The sequence below is a fragment of the Canis lupus genome, chromosome 18 (genome assembly GCF_048164855.1).
Source record: "Canis lupus baileyi chromosome 18, mCanLup2.hap1, whole genome shotgun sequence".
Lineage (NCBI taxonomy): Eukaryota > Metazoa > Chordata > Mammalia > Carnivora > Canidae > Canis > Canis lupus.
In genome coordinates, this window is record NC_132855.1 from 36,684,859 (window position 1) to 36,694,018 (window position 9,160).

Sequence of the window (9,160 nt, forward strand, 5' to 3'; positions counted from 1 at the left end):
TTCTACAATCTTAGCTCCTATGTACTACTCCTCATGGAAGTAAATATACACAAACCATACAATAAATTGTGCTCTATCACAAATATGTATTTTCTTGAAATCATATACACATATATTAGAATGGAGTGGGCACACTACCTATGTTCTTGTGTTTTTTATTAAACTGCTATTGTATTTTCACAAATAAGCTTATTTTTCAAATATAAACTTCTTAGCAAATGCAAGTGAATAACTCAATCTGATTTATTATAAAGAGTTGGAGCTCAGAAGGTTTTAGAGGGTTAGTTAGAAGAGAGTTGGACAGAATGGCAGATTTCACTTTGGCTCCTAGCTTTTGTTTATGTCTGATTCAGCTAAAACTCAGATTCATATTTCCTTCTACTTCCAAAGCATGAATAGCAAGTAGTGGAGAAGATCGATTAAGAAGTTCAAATGGAAAATAAGAAACCTGTTCCAGGACTGCTTTGGGAGGGCTTTGAAGTTCATGCCTGGGGGAGTTATGAGACTACACATTTAAGCTATTTGTAATGAAAGGAATGGTTTTCGTTTCACCAGTTAAGCTAAATTCTTGCCTTTAGAAATAACTTTTCTCCAGAACTAGTTATCATGGTCTAAAAACTACTCTTTTTTTTTTTTCCGCTACCATTTACAGTTTCTACTGGAATTGAAAATGAGGAACTTTAATATTAGAAATATATAAAAAGAAGTTATAAATTAATATTATTATGTCAACAAGGTGACTCTTTTATCTCATATAATATATATGAATATATATACAAATATATAATAAAGGACATGAATGAGCATCTACTTTACCTCAAAATAGCATGCAACCCACATGCATAAAGGAAGGTTAAATAATTACAGGGTGAATCTCTAGTAAAAATAGCAGGAAAAGCCCTGAATTTGCAAATTAGAAACGAAACTTTGATTCCTAAGTGCACTCTTGAGTTGCTCGGAGACCTTCAGCAACTCAGTTAATGTTCCCATATATAAAACGGGGCTGCCTTATTTTGTTAACTGCTTTATTTCTTGCACTATTTTGTTGTGAAGGGGAAAATGGGATGTTAACATTGACGGTAACATTATTATTATTATTATTATTATTATTATTATTATTTTATTTGAGAAATAAAAAATAATGGTATGCTTGCATGGCTCTATAGATAATACTGGACATGATATCTTCCTTCTCCAAATGTGCCTGATTTGGACTTTGATAAAGCACGTCACTATTCAGTCACCAATCCAGAAACCTGGGCTCATATCGACCCTTCCTTTCTAGGTGCTCCCTATTCTGAGTGTCTTCACATGCTCTTCCATTGCCAGGCCTATACTGTCCCTGCTTCTGGCTCTGACTAAATCAATTCATCCTGTACAACTTAATTATGAAGCTTCTCCTCTGAGAAACACTTGATGACATTCCAGTCACAGTAGATAAGTAGAAATTTTGGTAAATTTTAAATCACTTTCCTGGAATTCCTTTTATAATATGCTCATTGATTTAGGGTAAAAACTACCTTTAAAGCATTTCTAAGCTGATAATAAAGCTGATATATTAAATGTGATAGGCAAAAATAATTAACCTCTTATTGTTAACTCATCACCCTATTTAAGAAAGTCTTAAAAATCAAATTAATATAAGCATGTAGTCTAAACTCTCATACTTAATACAATAAATCAGACATTAATTTCAGAATGTGAACAGGAAACCAACTACTGATATTTTAGAACACTATACTAAATAAAAATATTTCATAGATAAAAGCTAAAATAAAATATAAAATCACATAGAAATATAAATGACATTCAGAATCTCTACTTTAAGTCATACCAAGCAGTCTTATTTTAAGTGCATTCATTCTAACAAATCAAAAATAAATTTAAGGAAAATTAAAAATATATAATAACATGAAATAAGCTATAAACCATTGATAAAATCAGGAATCATTAAAAGAAAATAAAAATAAGGTGACTTGTTTTAAAAATCACCAAAATATATTAAGTGTAACTGGACTGTAAGTAAACCTGAAAATCTCTATGAAATGAGAGTTTTTTATATAAAACAAAACAAAAGAAAAAACAGGCAAAGTACACCTGAAAAGATCAAGAACTTAAAAGGTGTTTAGAAAGTTAGCCTACAAATTTCCAGAGATTGAAAAAAGGAGCAGATTATTTTCATGTTTGATAAACTCTGAAAAAAATAAAATTAATTTTCATTTAAAAAATAGGCCCTAATCTGTTTTATGAATACAGACCAAACTACCTTGTCTGATATGTTTATACACAAAATTTTTTGTCTAGTTATAAAGCAGCTTAGTACTAACTCCTGCCTACCATTTGAACATGCTTCCAATTTTCGGCACTGTCCACATGTGGCCTGGTCATCCTACCTGAAAGTCATAGAGGCAAATTCCTTTCCTCACCAAATAACCTGAAGCATGGCTGCCTGTGGTTTTGGATGATTTCTTGGCTCAAAAATATGAATTCCACATCTGCAAATATGACTATTATTTAAATCACACCATCTCCATAATAGTTTCCAAATTTTAAAATATCCAATGCTTTTCGAGTGTCATTATGAATCATATTCGTGTTTGTTTATTCACCCATTCTTTATTTATTATTTCCAGGTATTATAGCATTATAGCCCTACTTTGATGTTTATACAAAATAAAGTATCAGAGAAGTCTCTAGGTAACAAACATCTAGCACTATGCATATGGGAATGAGTGCTGAACACTTTGAGTCAAACAGCCCATAGTTACTCTTTATTCTTTTTTGGAAAGCCAAATATTATCTTAAGTAAAAATGTTCACACCACAATTCCACAGAATCTGAAAATGCATTGTTTCAAAATGAGCAGCTAATTCTCAGATGATTCTCAGATAATTATCTAACATAAGGTTTATATTAGCATCATTGAACAAGACAAAATATGCCAATTTTGACAAAGGTTGACTCGACATATATGTATTAACTGGTGTGTGAATTTGAAATAGGACCCTAAGATTATAAGCTATTTTATGTTGTCCTGCCTTAGCCATAGGTTGCATTCTTTACCAATCATATGTAGTAAATCAGACATGGACGCTGTGTATCTGAACATGTGAGCCAACTATGCATGGAAATGTGTGAGCTCCATTCCAAATGAAATCAATGAGTGAGCTCAGAAGACTATGGAGGAGCCTCCACACAAAGAAAGCACCACTATTTAAACTTTACTCTTAAACACTAAACTTTTTATAGTGCCAAACTGCTTGATTAAGGAAGTCAAAGACTGCAGAAGAGCTGAAGGTCAGAATAGCGTTAACACACCAGAGATGGAAAGCCCACTCCACAAATTCTCATTTAATGTGATTTGGCAGGCATATTTCCCAGGTTTTCCTGCTGAGTGTTAAACCAAATAAATAGTGGTATATACTCTACACTTCTGAATAGTAGTACTTTTACAGTATTTTATGAAGATATTTTTAAAAATGGTTTCCTGGAAACAGTTTAAACGTTTCAGTAGCTCTTTGGTACAAATTCTTTGGTCATGAATTTATAAATTATCAAAAATAAAATCCTAAATATCAGCAGGTTCTTACACCAGACTTTCTTTATATATGGTATAATGAAAAGCAGTATAATACCGCCATTTGGAAATATCTCAGCAGAAAACAATAAAGGAGACAGAAATTCAGATAGCTATATATTATTGATAAATTTAAAGTATGTGTCAAGCTGAAATTTCAATAAAATGTGAAAGTCATAATGCACAGCATTGATTTTCATCCACAGAAATTGAGAACTCACTTACATATACCATGGGATCTCACAAATGCTTGGAAGCTTAATGCTGAATATAAGATCTGAATAACTGACTATGACAGTTTTCTCAGAATCCTAACATCTAAACCTTTGTCCTTCGAACTATTTCATTATCGTATTGCAAGTGTTCCACTCACCTTATACGAAGATCTGCTCCCTTTGAAATCCAGAGGCTGATACTAAAGGATGGTTTGGTTTGATTATGTCAATTGTGATCATAGCCTAAATCCCATCTCTTCTTTCATCTTCAGGCACTACTGGATTATAAACTGAAAAAATTGACATTCTATCTCTGTTAACCTTTAGAGATGCTCAAGGAACTATTCTTTGTTTGTGAAGCCATCTAATTGCTAATCTATAATCCTTTTAATATGCTCTGCTTTTTGGATTGATCTATTGCCAGCTGACCTAACACTGCCCATAGCTATATTAATCCTATTATTCACATCCTATTACAGAGTATCAGTGAAACTCTTTAATGAATCCTGAAAAGCTTGCTTGCCAGACACCAATATTAAGGATGATTACACATGTATTCATTCTCTTACTCTTAATTATAAAGCTTCTGATTGTATTAATTGTATTCAGTGGGGTTCGTAGTTTTTCTTCTCCACAGCTATCTGAGCTGGCACTAGGGTTTGAGAAGTATCAGGTTTTCTAAACGTCATTACTATACATATTGTTTTGATCCTTCTCAATGGTAAATAAATTCACAAGATAAAATGTTGTAATATATTTAGAGATTAAATCCCGTTGTAAGGTAAATAAAGTGTATGGGATATGATAGAATTAAGTAGGGTTTATCAAGAGTAGATAAAATATTCAAGAGAAAGGTTTGCATTTTGAGTTCCTGATATATTCACAGTGCCATTAATCCCCTAATAGGATGGATAAAACTGTCTTGGATGATAAGCCTACTTGTTAAGGGGAGTACATTCTCTATTGAATTAATCACCCCATATGAAAGCGAAAAGTATCATCAGCCTGAAAAACTATGATACCTTATCATCAGTTTTAGCCTGATGAATGGCTAACGAGAATACTTTTTTCTTGTTTAACCCTGTGAAATGTATTGGTAATGAGGTTACTTTTATTTTTTAAAAAAATCTTAAAAAGATTTATTTAAACAAACAATATTGCTGTTGATAATATTATTCTGTTTCATGAAAGGGCAAATGGGGCTTTAAGGTGATTAAAAGTTCTGGGAACTGGAGTTTGTGTTTGGGTCAGGAGTTTGAAATCTGAAAAATGGAAACATATGTCTACATAAGAAAAGTTGAACCAGTACCCAGGAGCCATGGATATTGGAAGCACCTGGAATCTTAGGAGATAATTAAAAACAAATATGCACAATAACATGGGTGTCATTGCAACCACCCTCTAGAAAATATGACATGTAGAGAAAGAAGTTCTCAACGTAAAGCCATCATTGCCTTCTTGTACATACTCACTTTGCCAAATCATAATAGCTTGAGTTGTATTCAAAGACCACAGTCTGTTTTTTTTAAGATTTTATTTTTAAGTAATCTTTACACCCAATGTGGGACTCAAACTCACAACCCCGAGATCAAGAGTTGCATGTTCTACGGACTGACTCAGCCAGATGCCCCTAAAAGACCATGGTCTTAAGTGAAACTTCACGTTGGTCTCTCTGAGACACCGATCACCAGAAATACCACTTTAAAAAAAATGTTTATTTATTCATGAAAGACACAGAGAGAGAGAGAGGCAGAGACACAGGCAGAGGGAGAAGCAAGCTCCATGCAGGATGCCCGACGTGGGACTCGATCCCAGGACTCCAGGATCACGCCCTGGGCCAAAGGCAGATGTTCAACCGCTGAGCCACCCAGGTGTCCCAGAAATACCAGTATTTTGTTTATTCCTGAGTATTTGAGTATGAGAACAATAGGATGTCAGTAAAATATAGAACATCAGTTAAATTTAATGTGTATATTTTTAAGGATAAATATGTCTCAAATATACTGCATGTGACATACTTACACAAAACAAATATCTACTGTACATCTGAAATTCAAATTTAACTTAGTATTATGCATTTTTATGTATTAAATATGGCAATACTAGAGAAGGGCCCCAAAAGTGTGGACTAAAGAATAGACGATCTATAGTAATACCACAGGTAATTTTTTAGCTATGGATCTTCCTAGGTTCACTCAACAATAAGATTCCTCCAAAGATGGGGCTTTGTAGGTAATGATTTTAAAATTATCCATCTTAATGTTTCACCATTTTGGTGGACACTGGCTTTTTTCTCTCCCTGACTTTACTTTTTAATTTTCACTTTAAAGCAGTATTATTTAACTCAGCCTTTGGAACACGATTTTAAAGAAAGACTATATATAAAAGTAAAGTAATATTGAATTAAATGAGACCTTTCTCTGTACAAGTGCAATTTTCAAAACAGCAAGAGAGAGAGATTTTACACAGTAAAGTAAAAGCATTAGAATTGAAACTCAAACCAACTAAAATAAATTCACACTTCAATTGTGACCTTCATCGCCCCCTAAATGCATTTTAAACAGTAGGTTGCTTTTCTTTTTATAGTGTAGAGCTGCATGTAATCATAAAGGAGCACAGCAAATGTATACACTGAGCCAGTTATGTAGGGAACTTGCCAGGTCCATATTCCCCACCTGCCAGCTGTACTTCTTTCCTCATGTGTTTACCTTAGAACTACAACTAGAGTTTGATGAGCAGTACATATAAAGTTAAGGTGCAATAGGCAAATGACTGTTTGCAGTACCCTCTTGTACATATGGCCCATAGTTATTCAGTCACTATCACTGGTAGAAAGAGAAATGCAATACAGTTTAAATGGTTAGAAATAGTGAGATTTATATGAGTCATTTTCATGTAATCCAGAAATTTCACAAATCCCTCTTTTATGGCATTGCTATATTTTATTTGACAGTTTTGCAATGCTAGCTTTTGGGAAGTCCTTAATACAAAGAAGTTACCTTCAAATCTAAATATATGATCCCTTTTTCTGTCTCTCACAGATACTCTTACAGATATTTTTCTCTTTCCTCATTGATTTGATTCAAACAATTCCCCAACCCTGTATTATAAAGGTAATTATTGTTTTTTCACAGTATATCACTGTTACAATTTAATGTTATAAGTCATTAGTAACTTGCTATTATAGATATCATTAAATTCTATAAAGTTCATAGCATTCTGCATTTTATTCACAAATATTCAAATTTTAAAAACATTTTGCAAGGCTATTGTAGAAATTTGGAGACAAAGATCAAATACATGCTTGGTAATAGAATCAAATTATATCCTGAAAGGCTCACAGTTTGTATATACTAAAAAGCAAAACAAAACAAAACATGCTGGATTCAATGCAACAAGCCAACAGATGAGTGGGATATACCAGCCTTACTCATTCACTCTACATTATTAGGAAGTCAATAAATATAACTATTAACAGCAAATTACTTTCTAAAAAGTAAGATAAAAATAATAATTTAGCCATTTGCTGAAGGACAATTCATCATCTCTTTTTAGACTAGAATTCAAAACAAGATTAGCATTTTACTGTACAAAAAATATTGCAGGGTCAAAAGTAATATGTATTTAGAATTGGGGGAATAAAATATTTTCCCTTTATGTCTTTGTGTGTGTGTTTTTATTTTCATTTTTTTTTGATTGAGAAACATATATTTAAGCACAAATATATAGATCTTAAGTATGGAACTCCTTGAGTTTTGATACGTGTATACACTGCTATAACTAATACTTAATTAAAATACATATTTCCATTACCACAGAAAATTCTCTTGCATTCTTTCCAGCCAATCCCCAATCACAAAAAATAAATAAATTAAATAAATAACTGCTGCTCTGATTCTATAAGACAGATTAATCCTGCCTGTTTTTTCAACTTCATATAAATGCATTCATTTTGTATGTACATCTTCTCCACCATGGCTTCTTTTATTCAACATAGTGTTTCTAAAATTTAACCATGGGTGGTTGCATCATTCTTTTCATCAGTGAATAGCATTTCATTATATAATTTCATTATATAACATAATTTGCTACTCCATTCTCTAGTTGATGGACATTTGATGTTTTGCAGTTTGAGACTATCATGGGTAACACACTATGGACTTCCGTGCACAACTCTTATGGATACAAGTTTTTTTACTCTTGGGTAAATAATTTAGATACACAGGGCAGGTATATTGTTCAAATTTATAAGAAAAGGCCAAGCAGTATTATATCTAGTCCATGGACTGTCAAATATTTTCTGAAAGGGTCACATATCTAATATTTTAGGCTTGTAATGAATCATAAGTTACACAACTTTGAGTTGAGTACTCAACCATAAATATTCAACTTTGCTATTATAACACAAAAATAGCCAAAGATAATATGTAAGTCAATAGATGTAACAGTGTTCCAATAAACCTTTATTTACCAAAACAGGTGACTAACACATGGGCCAAAGTTTGCCAACTTCAGATTCCAGTCCAACAATCTTTGTTTTTTAATTAAAATTAAATTAAATTATTTAATCCATTGACATTTCATGTAATTATTAATGTGGTTATGTTATTTTTCTTCTAATTATAACACTTTTTTTCTTTGTTACTCCTTTTCTGATTTCTTTTTGGTTAACTGAGTGTCTTTTGTCATTCTATTTAAATTGCTCTATTATCTTTTTCTCCATACCTCTTTGTATTATTTAGAGCTAAGGGTTAAATGTGCATTTTCAAGTTACCATAGCTAATTAAAATTATTGTATCATTTCACACAAAATGTAAGAATTTTGAAGCAATGTAATTTTATTTACACCATTCCTTGAGCTACTAAATCATATAGTTTAATTATACAAACATTATTGAGATAAAAAGTCATCATTTTTTACTTAATAGACTATTAAATGAGAGAAGGGAAAAATATATTCTCTCATATCTACTCATATATTTACCAATTATGGTAGCCTCATACTTTTCTGTAAATCTAAATTTTATCCGGTTTCATTTCCCTTCAGCCTAGAGGACTTCTTTCAGGATTTCTTATATTGCAGGTCTGATGAAATATTCTCTTGGTTTTTATTTTTCTGAAACAGTTTTTATTTTACCTACAGTTTTGAAGATTATTTTCGCTGAATACAGACTCCTAACCTAGGTTTATTTATCTTTGTATTCATCATGCTTGCTCTTTGCTAATATCCTTGGATCTATATCTTGATGTTTTTCATAAAAATTTGGAAACTTTCAATCATTATTTCTTCCAAAAATGTTGTGCCTTATTGAATCCCCCTTTATGTGTCTGGAAGTCCGATTACACATATTTCATATTGCTTGATAAT